This window comes from Rissa tridactyla, chromosome 4, assembly GCF_028500815.1.
Source record: "Rissa tridactyla isolate bRisTri1 chromosome 4, bRisTri1.patW.cur.20221130, whole genome shotgun sequence".
NCBI lineage: Eukaryota > Metazoa > Chordata > Aves > Charadriiformes > Laridae > Rissa > Rissa tridactyla.
This window is the reverse complement of record NC_071469.1, coordinates 4,484,085-4,498,845: the sequence shown is the minus strand read 5'-3', so window position 1 is coordinate 4,498,845 and position 14,761 is coordinate 4,484,085. Positions and strand designations below refer to the sequence as shown.

At 40.6% G+C, this 14,761-nt stretch overlaps 1 long non-coding RNA gene across 2 annotated transcripts in view; it reads left to right on the top strand.

The window, feature by feature from the left end:
* LOC128908426 (uncharacterized) overlaps positions 1-14,761 on the top strand; it is a 57,367-nt gene that overhangs the window by 23,527 nt on the left and 19,079 nt on the right. The window lies entirely within an intron of this gene.

Sequence of the window (14,761 nt, the reverse complement as noted above, 5' to 3'; positions counted from 1 at the left end):
ATGTCATATTCTTATGTCAAACTGTCTAGCATGGAAGAATTCCTTCGCAAAGGAGGTATGTCAACAGAGGTAGATATAAATCAACAAAAATAACAAGATCTGATTTCAAAGAATGTTCCCTGAAATAGTGCATGATCTGTAGTGTGCAACTGCTGGAATAACAGGGCGGTACCTGCAGTGGCAGAAAATACTATATCCTCTGGGTCTACCTGCACATACTGTGTTTAGTAAAGAATCCCTTTAATAAGGAAAAACGGTTTCTAATTCTGATACTAGTGACTTTTCCTTATTTCAGTATTATTTTCTTTTTGGGCTTATGGAAACTTGTTCCCAAACTAATCATGTAGTGTTGCTTCATATATAAATATTGTTATTGTCTACGTGCATTAGTGCTTTTGATGCAGGAGAATCTAGCGGATGGAATCTTTCTTTTTCAGGGTATTAATCCAACTCCTGATACGCAACAGAGTAGTGTTAGAGACCCCAGATTTAACTGTTAACATGAGGGGACTGGTGAGCTCCCGTGTGGCCCACATCTATGGCTGGAAAACTGAATTTTCAAGGAAAGGCCTTTTTTTCCCTCATCCTCTGCAAGGATTTGGACCGTGCTTGTCCACAGAATAGCAGAATGGAGGGGTGGTAGAGGGAGAGAGGGGGGCTCTGGTGGAAATGCAGGATAAGGAGCATATTATTTTGCACAGGAAACCATCTTGTATGCAGAAAGTATAGTCCTAGGTACTGTGAGAAACTCAGTACTGAGGTTTCTGGCTTTTCACACAGCTTGTTTATAATAAAGACCATTCCCTATCATTTCCATGTGGAAGCGTTACTTCACCCTTGCAACTGCGCAAGAGCAAAGGGAACAGAAGAGCCTGATTAAAGTTACAGGGACTTCTTTATAGCAGCGCAAATGTTAGTTTAATGATACAGTTACAAGTCACAAAGAAATTGGAGCAGACGCCCCAAGTTTTATACTTTTCTGGCAAAGTCAGTGGGAAACTGTGTGCTAAAGCGAGGTCAACAGATGGAGAAAGAGAGGTACAGGAGGGGAAGAAAGCTACACACCCCTGTACAAAACCAAAAAAGCCCCCCAAACCCCAATCAAACAAACAAAAAGAACTAAAGAGACAAACCTTGGAAGAAACAGATTTTTAAACAAAGTTTGCCAAATAAGCAAACTTTTTTTTTTTTCCTGAGGGCAGATGCAAAGTGCCTTTTCAGTTCATTTTGGATAGAAATAAGTGAACACATGCTGTGCTTTAATAAATCTTGGCGCAACCACAATAGGGAAACTCAGACCTTGATGAACAATTCTGTGTTGGAGTTTGGTGATGCTCACCAAGCCTCTTCGCGTTCTTCCCTCTCCTTTTCTGCTTTGGAAAAAAAAATTAGTCAGTGCTCTTCATCCTACACCAGGACACAGCCAGGGCAGGTAGATGGTCTTTATAACTTCTAGAGACTACTTAGTGTTTTGAAATGTACTATTTTGAATGTCAAGTCGGAGCTTAACAGTTCTAAATCCTGACCCTCTCTTGGCAAATAGCCCTGCTAACTGACTTCAGGCAAAAGTTAGTGAAGTTTATATTTTCAAAATTCTTACCTAACCCTTCTTAAATTCCTTCTCAGGAATTCAGCTTCTGAATTTCCTTCTGAAATTCCTTCTTCAGCTGCTAAGTAATCTGGTTTTCATAAAACCAACCCATTGATGCAAACCTCTGTGAATCCTCGTGTTCCCTTTTATGAAATGGGATAATACAGTCATTGACACTTTATTCCACTCTTTCTATTTTTGGTCATTATTTTATTTGCTTTGAAAAAGCATGGTGATGTTTCGTAATAAGTTTGCATAACCATGTAGTTCTGTCTCTGGATTTGCTATCATCTCTTCTCAGCCTCCCAGGATTGTGCTGTCTATTGTTTATTTTGATTTTATTTGTTTTTAAGACAGGGATCAGGAGTGAAATGTCAGCTCTGTCAAAATCAGTGGAAACAATCCCCGTCTTCAAGAGAAACAGGATTTTATCTCAAATCTTTTTATTTGCCTAGCACCCTTGGATAATGCATAATAATAATAATAGTTAAGATGTATCATGCTCTGATCCCTGCCAAGCATTCCGGATAAAAACTTAATACATTTGGTAAATCCGGGGTATGCTTATTATCAGGCTATTGTAACTGTATCTAACGAGGACAGAGTGCACAGGGGAACATTATCCTGCCTGCAGATGTGTTGACATTGCTGAGCCTCACGACACATCACGCTTTCATATAAAGCCCTGAAGTTTAGTAAAATATACAGTCGGCAAATTCCTGCCAGTCCATTTTTCTGGGCTGCCATAACCTTTTTGGAGAACAATTTTAACACATAGAATAGGTTTAACGTATACATTTCAGTACGCTTCCAACAGCTGGATTTTGCACAGATCCTGTGATACGTGAATCAAAGGTATCAAGATCACAGACAGTGAAAACAGGGAACGTCTGATACGTGAATCTTCCAGGTGCGCTACTGTACTTCCCAGAAAAGGCTTGGAAAATCCTGTTGTATGTGTACTTTGCAATTTACTGAAGCTGACCTTGTAGGCAATACTGAAAGAGGAGTTGCCTTGATCGAAGGGAGGATTTTTTCTGAGCTAAATGTTCTGCTTTGCCGAATGGTTGTGGCTTAACTTTTTCTTAATGCTCTTTTTGTATGAGATCATAGTTTGCTCTGTTCAAATACCTATGGAAAATGTACAGACACTCCTTCTTATGGAGCAACTTGGAACACCTCTGTTGATGTCAATGGACACACTTGTTGGAGATGAATGCTTTGATCCTAGATGTAGATGTGTAAAAAGTAACGGTTACTGCAGGCCCTGTGGCACAGACAGAATATACTCCAAAATGGAACATATTTTTCCACCCCCAGAATCTTTGGAAAGCTCTGTGAAATTCATGTCTTTGGAAACTATTTGGTTAATATGTACTGCAAAGTTAGCAATGTGCACTCGGGTCGTGGCCAGACTGATCCTTTCACTTAGCGCAGGCAGCTCAACCTCCTTGATTTTGTTAATATAGGTTAAATTGGTCTCGAGCCTTTGTCTCCACGTGGTACACACAGCATCTAGCCATATATCTGATGTCGGGCTTTACGTAAAGCATTTCTTTGAATCAGGATAATATCAGGACTTTAATGAGAACTGAGAGGAAAAATTGCCTCTCAATTTCTCCCTATTTTGAAGCTGACACATATGATTTATGAGTCTCCGTGTGCGAAATGATTACTAGGTTGACAGAGAAAGGAGGAAGATATGAAATAATCTGAAGGCTCTTTAGGATTAGAAACAAAGTCAGATACAATTTGAGAGGCCTGAATTCTTTCCATTCCTTTTTAGTTGGAAAAGGTTAATAATTGTAAATTGCTCATTGCAAGCAGAAAAATACCTCTAGTACAGTCTTGTGTGCTCACATTAGATGATGTGTTTCCGAAGTGGCCCTTGTCCCTCATAAATTTCCTACTGAGACTGGTCACAAACAAGATAATTACTCATTTCTATGCCAAAAATAGATGAATTCACTGGGACTTAAAATATGTATGTTTACTATAATTAATAGATTGAGTCAACAGAAATTAAATACTTCCTTCTCTGAGTGTGATCTATTCATGCTGGGTGAAAAACCACGCGCACCTACCTACTTGTAACCTCTAATCAATTTTCTATCTGGGCATTATCTGTTTAATGCAGGTACCTGCTTGTTTGGTTGTCATTGAAAGGGTTCATTTAAGATTAGTTTTCATGCTGTATTTTAGAGATACTGACACAGAGGTCAGATATTCTTTCCCATGAACTACTGGCAACCGATGGAGTTAAATACAAATGTGATTTGCCCATGACAGAAAAGTGGGAACAGGTACAGTCTGTCATAGTATTTGTTCAATACCCCAAATAATCTCTTAGCAAAACTCGGATTTCGCTAAAATGTGCTGAACAAAGATTAAACGTGGCTTTGAACTCTTCCCCACACCTTTTACGTTATCGTGACCCTCCTGGTTTTGACTTTAAGACAGTCCTAACACTTGCCTGTCGGTTTTTCCTCTGGCGTGTGGTGGAAATACCCTACAGATAGAGCTTACAAAAGCAGCTCTTCCACCAGTGGGACGCAGTGCATGAGCAAATTTGCTGGACGATGCTTCTTATGGACTATTGACTCACTCGGAGCTCCTCCAGACGGCTGCACTGCACAATTCTGTGAGCGGGGCATTATCTACGTTCCTCCTCCTGCTCTGCTGGGTCCCCTTCCCAATCCACTCTCTGACTTTACGCTGTTCTTCCCTATCTATCTATCTATCTATCTATCTATCTATCTATCTATCTATCTATCTATCTATCTCATTGCTGTTCATTTCCTCAGGCTCTGGTTCTTTCTACAAATCTTTCCTGAAAATACATTTTTGAAGGGAGGTCATAACGTTTTTTTCTATATACCCCTACCCGCGTGTGTGTGTGCGCACGCGCATGCGTGTGCAAAGGCCCAGATAGCTTTATGTGGTATAAAAAGTTTACCAGGTTGAAGTTAAGGGTTTAGGTATGTGATACATTATTTGTGATACTCCAAAAATCCCAATATAATTCCTCAGCTTGCCATTGGTTTGGTTTTTTTTCATTTTTTCTTACAGGGCATATTTTAGATATGACTGTTTGAGAACTGGTTTAGGTCTCCAAAACAAACACATTTTCCTGTCACTCTACTTTCAAAATAGCTGCTCCTTTGTTAACAGCCTGATTCAACAGACGGTGAAGACCGACTACAGCACAAGTTGACATAAAGCATTTTGAGTCAGTGATGCCGAGTCGCCAGATGGATTCGGGTGCTTGTGCTATATAAACCGGGCTCATCAACTAGAAGTTTGCTTTTCTAATACGAGACCTTGAAACTGTCATTGATGCTGAAATGCATATCATTCTTTTGCACTGGTGTGCCGCTCTTTGCCCAGGAAGTGGAAAGTAGTGGATAGACATTTGTGGAAGAGGGAAAGCCTTTAATATGCCCAAAATAGTATGTATTAATTCACTTAATACGGAAAAGATGGTAAAACACCATAATGAAGTCATATTTACAAAGATTGTGCAACCCGATGTATGGGTTTCGGTTGTACACGCAGGAAGCGTGTATGTTGTGTGAGTGTAACGGTGTCTTGTGTCTAGATACAAATACTTAGGTACATATTTCAACTCTTGCATGTGAAGGCACTTAAATATACAGTCGCTACTGATTGTATCCAATATCTGCTGCCCTTTCAGTGTAAGAGTTTCCGCTGAAATACTGACAATGAAACTAATGTATAAAATCTGAGAATGTGGGGGAAACCAAAGCAGAGTAATTCTCCTTGAAAGGAAATCTTGGGGAGTGGAGATACGGACAGATGTGGAATGTGCAAAATGATGATAAGAAAACATAGATTATACACCTTGAGCTGTTATATTACAAGAGCTTTTCTTTCTTAGGCTCCACAAGAAAAATTACTGAACAAAACAAATCGGCCTGTGGCCTCTTGAACCTGTCAGAAACAAGTTTGCTGTTAAGAACGCTTTAACTTCAGAGATTTTATTTGAATAATATTGTCACATTCTCTCTCTTGGTTGTCAGGGCTTTTTGTTTGTGGTGTGGTTTGGGGTTTTTTTTGTTTGTTTTGGTTTTTTTTTGTTTTTTGTTTTTTTTCCCCTGCTCTATTGGGAAACTATTCTGGTTTCACGGCTTTGTGTTCATAATGAACAAATGGATGCAGAAGGATGTTGACAGGGATCTAGATCACAGCTCAGATTGATAGTTATGGGGAGTAAATCGTAATATTGTAGAAAGTCAACCAAAGCTCTGGGCAGCAAACATGGTTTTGGAAAGGAAAAATTCTGGTGTGTTTTTGGACTAACGTCTGGAAACCTTCAGCCTATGATGTAAGTCATATCTAATAGGTCGGTCCTGGGCATATATCACCCTTTGACATTTTGTGTGCTTATTCAGTCTCTGCGAAAGTCTGGGCCTCATGAATAGTGAGAGAAATGTTCTTAATTTTGCCTTTGGGATATTGCTTCTTTAGAGAAGATGCAGTGAGTTTTAACATGTACTGCGTGCCTGTGACTCAGAACTTTCTCCTTCACCTTCTGGTTGTGACGCTTACTGTCACCTGCAAATTGAGGGACTTGTCGTTCTGTGTTCTGCCAGCAAAGAACAATATTGTTCTTTGCTTCTCATTTGTCTGCCGTTGAGCCGGGCACAAATGGATGCAACTTCAGAGATGGATTTAAAAGGCGCTCAGGCTGTGGCAGTGCAATATATAAGTTATGTTTTTATTTACGTGCTCGTGCTAGTTATGTCTGGGAACACTTGTATGTCTTGCCAGATCCTCTGGTACCCGGTAGCTATTCTGTCTTTCCACCAATAGTTTCCAGACTTCTGCCAAGTTGTTTCTCTTTTGTTATGAAAGAGATAAAAATAAAATGGACTGGACCTTGATCAAGAAATGATTTTTAGATACAGCTTGGCAACAGAAGCAGACCCTCAGCAACATTTTCCATTGTACAGTCACTCTTTTTTTCTTAACTGGGCAGCATGATATATTGCTGATTTCAGGTCAGGCAGCTTAAAGTGCAGAACAAAAACAATGACACCATGGAAAATAAAATGGGTGTCGAGCGTATTGAGTTTAAATTTAAATCTTTCTCTCTCAGGAAGCAGACTTTAGCAACAAAGATGGAAACACACCTTGGAGGAATATGGCTGAAGTCTAATGAACAGGGATATCTTTAAAATTCACCAAGAAAAGTGGGTTAAATCCTTTCTTCTGAAAAACGGATGAACAAAACCTGATTTTTCTTCAGCTCACACCCTTCATATAAGAATAATTCTCCTGTGTCTGATTAACTAGTGCTTTTTTCTTTCAAGTTCACCAAGTCCCTGTTTTCTATTTTTAAGAGGTTAACTTGACAGCAGTAAAAATTAATTGCCTCTTTAATATGTACCCTGGTCTCACAGAATAAAATAGTTAGAAATGGTCTCAAAATGGTAGATCTTCTGGTCTGTTCCCTGCGGATACAAGTGTGTACCAATATTATGAAATATTTCAGAAATGCTTGTTGGGCATTTACCAGCATTTTCAGAGATATCTAAACAAATTAGGTGCTTAGATCCCATTGAACATACTAGGACTTAGGGCTCTCTTGATAACTTCGCATATCCAAATACCTATAAACATCGAACCGGTAGTTTTTAACCCACTAAAATCAATAAGAGCTAAGTACCCAGTAGTGCAAAATCTTTGTAAACGTGATTCTGGGCTCTTTGGTCTCTGTTGAAATTGAGATTGGGCTGTTTAATCATGAAATTGGTTTTGAAAAGTTCGTCTTAAAATTTGCTGTGTCCTGTAACTGAGGCAGACGTCAGCGCTGTTTCAAAGATCTCATTGTCATGTCAGTATTTGACATGTGAATGCTATTCATCTGTGATCAGTGTATTAAACAATCCTCAGTGATTTTACTTTTCAAATATTAGGAGATGTGGTTACAACACGGACTGTTTTAAAAGATATGGAAATGACATAAATATGTAAATAATTAGGAATTTACTAAATCAAAGTTATGTCCATTTAGTTATTGAGACCTCTCCTATCAAACCAGCTTAATTATGATTTTTATTGCACTTCTCTGAACAATTTCCAGAAAGACAAGTTTCTGTTGGTGGTGAAATGTATAAAAGGTGAATACTAAATTCAAATGTTACTGCATGACAGTAACAGTAGCCCTGTGGTGTCTATTCAATCCCTGCTCCGTGGTGTGATAAAATGCCTTCTTCCTGCCTGGGCGAATATCAAAAAGTCTTTGTCCTTTTTTCTACGCTTTATGCTGTGTCAAACTCATGTCTAATTTGCTGTTCATACTGAGATTTTCTAGGTTTTTGGTTCTAATTGAATAACAGAGTTTTAAGCAATTTCCTGGAGTTATGAGTTAGAGTGGCCATCTGTGGGGCTGAAAGAGTCATTAACTTTCCATGGTCATTTCCACCCATTGTCTTCCTTTGAGACTACCCATACGGATTCCAGTTAGCAACCAAATGTAATGATGGGTTGGTTTTTTGTGTCAGGGGAACACCTGCCCATTCGGAAGAAAACGGAGGCTTCCCACTTTTTTTCAAGTAGATCAGTGAAGGACTGTCAGTTGGGAACAACATTTGGTCACCAGCAGTCTGGTACAGGCTGTGTCAAATCCATGACCTCAAACTGGACGATGGTGTTGCCCGATCAGCCTGCTTCTTCAGGGAAGGCAGTTTAGGCTACAGCATAATTTTTTGTCATCGGGCCATGAAATAGCACTTGTATAATTTTAATTATGCTTGGCTGGAGTTTTAATGGTCTCTTTCTACAGAATCCTCACCTAGACATAATTGAGCTTTTTTTTAGTGACTCCATATATCTGGTGTGGAATTAGGCTGTCATCAAGCATAATGTGGACCAAAATTAATATTTCACTATTCACTATTTCACTACGGCAAGTTCAAAGTGGAAGAGAACTTTATTTTGTATGTTTTACATTTGCGTTACCTATTAAAAAGTAATTTGTTTTTCTCCTTAAGCGTCAGAAAAATACTTTGCCTTCAGTACCTGTATTGCTGATCCCTCTTACCTCAGGAGCTGGCGTGTCACTTCTGAATTTCAGCTTTATTAATGAATTCTTCTTAGCAATTAATCCTCCTCTATATTTTACTTGATTGTTCTGATCTTTACTTTTGTCCTAAAATGTTGTTCAGTGTCCTGTGTTTGTAGGATCTGTATTCTACCACTGTGCCATCTGCATTTCAGGAACAGGATTTCCTGTTCTTTCTGGTGTGTGATTTCCAAAGTGGGCTTAAAATAAGGGAAATACAATTGTCATTTTTTCTCTACAGCACCTACATGTTTACAAGTGCTCTGTGGAAATGATACGTAGCCCTTTTCCCTGCCCAAAGGACTTTTCATCGTTTTTTTAAAAGTAATTTAGCAAGTGGAATCAAAAAGTAGCATGGAAAACATGGAGGCGAAGTACTATGTAGTAATTATTTCCATTGACAGATCAGTTTGGGTGCATACACATCTTAGCTGCAACAGAAAGGTTTTCTTGCAGCAATAATTATTATTACTCAACAGCTCTTGTCAATGTTGTGCAAATGGTTAGCGATTGAAGTAAAAAAAAAAAAGATAGCTTTTTGAAGCGATAGAAAAGGAAAAATAGAAAGAAAATGTAGCACTAATTTATCAAATTGTCTTTGTATGTGCCTGCCTTTTAGGTGTTTGACAAAATTGATGAACTTTTTACGCTCTGGGACTTTCAGAAAGTTACACCTGTGTTAAAGACCCTTGGTGAAAATGGGATTCTAAGGCTGAGAGAGGAGTAAGGTACTATAGTTCATTATTATCACATGCCTCATACAGAAAAGAGAAAGAAAAGTTACAATTGAAGACTGATTTATTTCAATTTGCAGTTGGTCTGGGTTTCTTGAGGTCCCTCATGCTAAACTCCCTCTCTTTCACACTAAAATATCATGAACGTGATGCTTTTTAGAGTGATCAACTTCTCCAAGTGGCTACTGTAATTTCGTGCTTTGAAATCTTTTCTGGCTGAGATTGGAAGAAATCAGGCTAAAATATTCAGAAGAAATGAAACTGAAACTCGATTCAGCTTTTTTTGGGGGGTTGGAACCAAAAGCAGCTGCTCGTGTTTTAGTACTTTTCTCCCTTGTTCCAGCTGTAACTTGTGGTAATTGGCCTCTGAACTGAGTGATTTACTACGGTGTGCAGTGTTTGACCCTTAATGCCAGCATAAGATGGGCAGTGGAAGACTTGTGAATTTTCCAGTGTCTTCAGCCTTCTGCTGTTACAAGGCATCAAGTTCCTTTCCATTTATTACTTTCTCTCTCTCTTTTTTTCTGGTTTTTTTTTTTTTTTGTTTCTATTCATGTTTGCTGTCTTTTGGCAAACAGTTTTGCATTTCCTTCTCTTTTGTAGAATTTGTGGCCACATAAGTTATCAACAGCTATAAAAAGGCAAGAGCAGGAAAGCTTGGCCTTGACATACCCAGTGGAATAAAAAAAAAAAAAAAGCAAACCATTTCCTATTACTTTGTTCTGTTGGTAATTGCTGTAGGAGGTTGCCAGAAGGAACAGTGTCTGTCTTCAGGTCAGGATGGTAAACTGCGGTGTCCTGCCATACTAAAGAAAATGCAGTTTTTGTTTCCTGCAGGGTGAGGTAGAGCGGATGCGACTTCTGACAGCTAACCTTGTGAGCGGGGTTAACGGCAGAAGGGTATGCAAGGTCTGTGTCGAAAGTGGATGAGCGCAGCAACCAAGCGAGAGCAGCAGGATGAATCATAGAATCTTCATGGTTGGAAGGGACCTTTGAGATCATTGAGTCTAACCACACACACACAAAAAACCCCTACAATCTCTGCCACTAGAGCATGCCCTGAAGTGCCAAATCTACTCGTTCCTTAAACACCTCTAGGGATGGTCACTCAACCCCCGCCCTGGGCAGGCTGTCCCAGTGCCTGACCACTCTTTCAGTAAAGTAATTCTTCCTAATATCTAACCTAAACCTCCCCTGCCGCAGCTTCAGACCATTTCCTCTGGTCCTGTCATTATTCACCCGGGAGAAGAGGCCAACCCCCACCTCTCTCCAGCCTCCTTTCAGGTAGTTGTAGAGGGCAATGAGGTCTCCCCTCAGCCTCCTCTTCTCCAGGCTAAACATGCCCAGCTCCCTCAGCCTCTCCTCATATGCCCTGGTCTCCAGACCCCTCACCAGCCTGGTAGCTCTCCTCTGGACACGCTCCAGCACCTCAATGTCCCTCTTGTACAGAGGGGCCCAGAACTGGACACAGCACTCGAGGTGAGGCCTCACCAGTGCCGAGTACAGAGGCACCATCACTCCCCTACTCCTGCTGGCCACGCTATTCCTGATACAAGCCAGAATGCTGTTGGCCTTCTTGGCCACCTGGGCACACTGCTGGCTCACGTGAAGCTGGCCGTCCACCAGCACCCCCAGCTCCTTTTCTGCTGGGCAGCTTTCCAGCCACTCTTCCCCAAGCCTGTAGCGTTGCTGGGGGTTGTTGTGACCGAAATGCAGGACCCGGCACTTGGCCTTATTAAACCTCATACAGTTGGCCTTGGCCCATCGATCCAGCCTGTTCAGGTCCCTCTGTAGAGCCTTCCTACCCTCAAGCAGACCAACACTCCCACCTCGCTTGGTGTCATCTGCAAACTTACTGAGGGTGCACTCAATCCCCTCATCCAGATCACTGATAAAGATATTAAACAAAACTGGCCCCAAAACTGAGCCCTGAGGGACACCACTGGTGACCGGCCGCCAAGAGGATTTCACCCCATTAATCACAACTCTCTGGGCACGGCCATGCAGCCAGTTTTTAACCCAGCGAAGAGTACACTTGTCTATGCCATGATTCGCCAGCTTCTCCAGGAGAATGCTGTGGGGGACAGTGTCAAAGGCCTTACCAAGGTCCAGATAGACATGAAGAGTAGGATGAAGAGTAGCCCGCTGTGTTCCAAAAAGGTTCTGTAGCTCATAGTACCATTTCACAATTTAGAGATTTACAATTTAAATCTTTTGGTCTGGAATAGTTGTCTAATGTTGTATCACTGCGAATAGTGAGGAAGTGATGAAATCACTGTCAGAGCATCAGTAATAACTTAAAAACAACTATTTATGAATACCCTAGACATTTATTGTTGGATAATGTGAATTGTTCTTTAGAAACGCTTCTTCCCTTCATTCTCAATAGAGAATACCTACCTGGTAGCTCTAATGTATACAGTAGTTAAAACTTGGCCAGACACCTTTCATTCTCCCCCTTTTCCTACTCTGTGAAATCTGGAGAACTGCCGTTTAGCCATAAGTAAAATGCTTTGTTAACTATGCACAGCAACACCTTGCTCTGTTACAATTTTTGGTGTAGCATTGCAGGATTTCAGATCGTGGGCATGGATGGGATTGCTTTGTTTTACCTGCCTGAAAAGCATAGAGCAAAAGATGGTCCCCGCTCTAAAGAGCTCCCAGGAAAGTATGAGAGAGGATGGATGGATGCAGCCTGGCCGGTGGATGACTACAAACTGTTGCAGGACCAGAGGATAATTTCTTGTAAGATGAATTTATGAAATTTCCACCTATTTTCTCTTCTGGGGGATCTCATAGCTAGCTGCCTGTTGGTTTTGGATTTGGACATTTGAAGGCTTTATGGATCAAGGGATTATTTTACTGTCTACGTAATTCTGTTGCAGAGCTGATGATACCCCATCAGAATGTCTGTCAGATTGTTCGTGACAGACGTCAGGGACACTAGGATCACGCCACATACCCCAGGAAAGCAAAAAGCAATATAAGTTTACCTTAATGCTTGGATAATAATATTAGTAAACTACTGGGGGTTAAAGCAGGAGGGAGTGGGAGAGGAGATAGATAGCAATCTTCCCTCCTGCCTGGTTTATACAAGAAGCACTTCCCTCTACGCTTCCCCATTTTCTTGGCTAGTGACCTCAAGGCACTTTGTTTCAGTCTTCTTTAATCACTGCTAATAAGGAAATTGCTCTCTATTCTTCCACTGCTTACATTGCGTTGACGCTCAGGATACAGACTATCCAGCTAATATTCCATGCTTGATTAGCCCTGTGGTGTTAAGGAAAAATTTGAACTTGTTGGGTTACATTTCTTCCCTCTCCAGGTAGAAGATCTGACCTGGGGAGTGACTGGCTGCATAGAAAAGTGTAGTCTTACAAAAAGTCTGCTCTTTTTGGTCCTAGAAACAGAGCAGCAGTGAACTCCAGCCCCCTATGTCCTTTTCTGGGTGCACGACAACACGGAACGAGATGCCTACAATGAGCGGTGTAACTTTCTGTGCTCTTTTGGAAGGATAATGCTATTTTTATGTGCCAACCATCCCTAGAAAAAAGGGATGCTTGCCAGTTTTTGTATAGGGTTGTCTCATGGCTTCCCAGCAGTGGAGGTAAAACTGAAGAGTCAGCCGTATCTCACTTCTTGTTAGCGGGGTAAGGGAAGGAGGGGGATGGTGACGGATGCTGTGGGGACGAAGCAGCCTCCCACCAGCTGCTGCTGGCCCACACACACTCATCTCCCCGGCGCAGTATCAGCCAGTTTGGCTTGCTGGGGCTGTGCTATCGTAGAGACGGCGCCATTTTGGTATTTCCTACCCTGTATTACATCTAATAATACTAGTATTAATCTGTCCATAATAATGAGAACTAAATAATTAAAATAATATCAATCAAAAAAACCTTACTGCTTTTAAAAAAATATCGGGCTGCTTTGTTGATAGTGTGTTTGAAATTTTCCAATATTTTGAGGCTTCTACCGGCTGTTTAAAGAGAATTAGTATTCAAATAAGAGGTTTTGTGAAGTTTTTCTTCTAGCTTTTAGAAATAATGCAGTTGCTCCCTAGGCTGCCTTTCTCCTGACACGCGGTTGCCAATCAGTAAGTATTTGTGGAGGTGTCTTTTGTGTGCCTGTTGTTACAGCCTGATATGTGTGACATAAACTAGGGAAAACAAGATTCATATTGCAGGTGTCCATTTTGATAATGCAGAGCAAATCACCAAATTTTTACAGGGAGCAAAGAAACAAGCAGTTGTTTTCATATTCCTTCTATACTTACAGATATGGGAGGTTAAACACAACTGCCATAAAACACGTAGAACTTTAGCAATACGCACAATGGCAGTACAAATTGTTGGAATGAATACAATGAAGGTCTTTGTCTTCATATAAGAATTAAAAGGTATTTCTGAATGTATTGAACACATTCTTTCCTACAGCAAAGTTTGCTAAACTGTTGCCCAAATACGCTAGCAGGTGTTTTTTTTCCTGTATTCTGAGCACATCTTTGACAAGCTTCAGGTAGGCCATTCAACACTCATCGAGTGAGAATCATTTTCGGATGGATCATTCAGTGGCCACTGAGGGCAATGAGTGTTAATTTAGGTCAGAGTCACATTGATGATGCAGTGGTTTGTAGCCTCTTATCAGCCTACAGCACTTTATGGTAAATTCAGGTAGTCTTTTTAAGATAATTCTCAACAAGGATTTTATTTTTTCAACCACCCTTATGGTTAAAAAAATCTTAAGATTTCTCTGTTTCAGTACAGAAATGAGCAGAAAGATCTAGAGGTTTGGATGAGTGTGTTGGCTCGGAGTTTAAACATGAGCTTAACTTTAAGCAGGGCACTAATCTTGATGATATCAGGAGGGTTACTCACGTGCCTGTGTTTAAGCACGACTCAGATGCTACAATGAATCTGAACATTGGGCCTGAGATCTTACATATTAGAAAAGAAACAGCAATTTTCTGGCTGAGGTACTACAAATTCAAGCTAAAATCCTGCCATGATCCTTTTTAATAAGCCATACAAATACAGATTTTTAATCCGTTATATATTTATTTTATTATCCTGGCTATGTCTTACTGATGTGAAGTCCACGGCTGAATTCCTAAAGAAATAAAATTCTGCGTCCATTGCCTGTTGCTGTTAACTCAGGCTCTGTTATCTGTGGGTGTTTTGGTACTAGAAGCATGGCATCACTGGGGGTCTGCAGTGGCTCCCCTGTGCTGGACTGAGTCTCTCTCTCTTTTTTTTTTGCCTTTTACAACGGTTGAGATGTGTTTAATTTATTGTAGGAAACTCTTAAAGATGCAAGATCCTTTTTAGAGGCTCCTACAATAGCCGTGAAGCA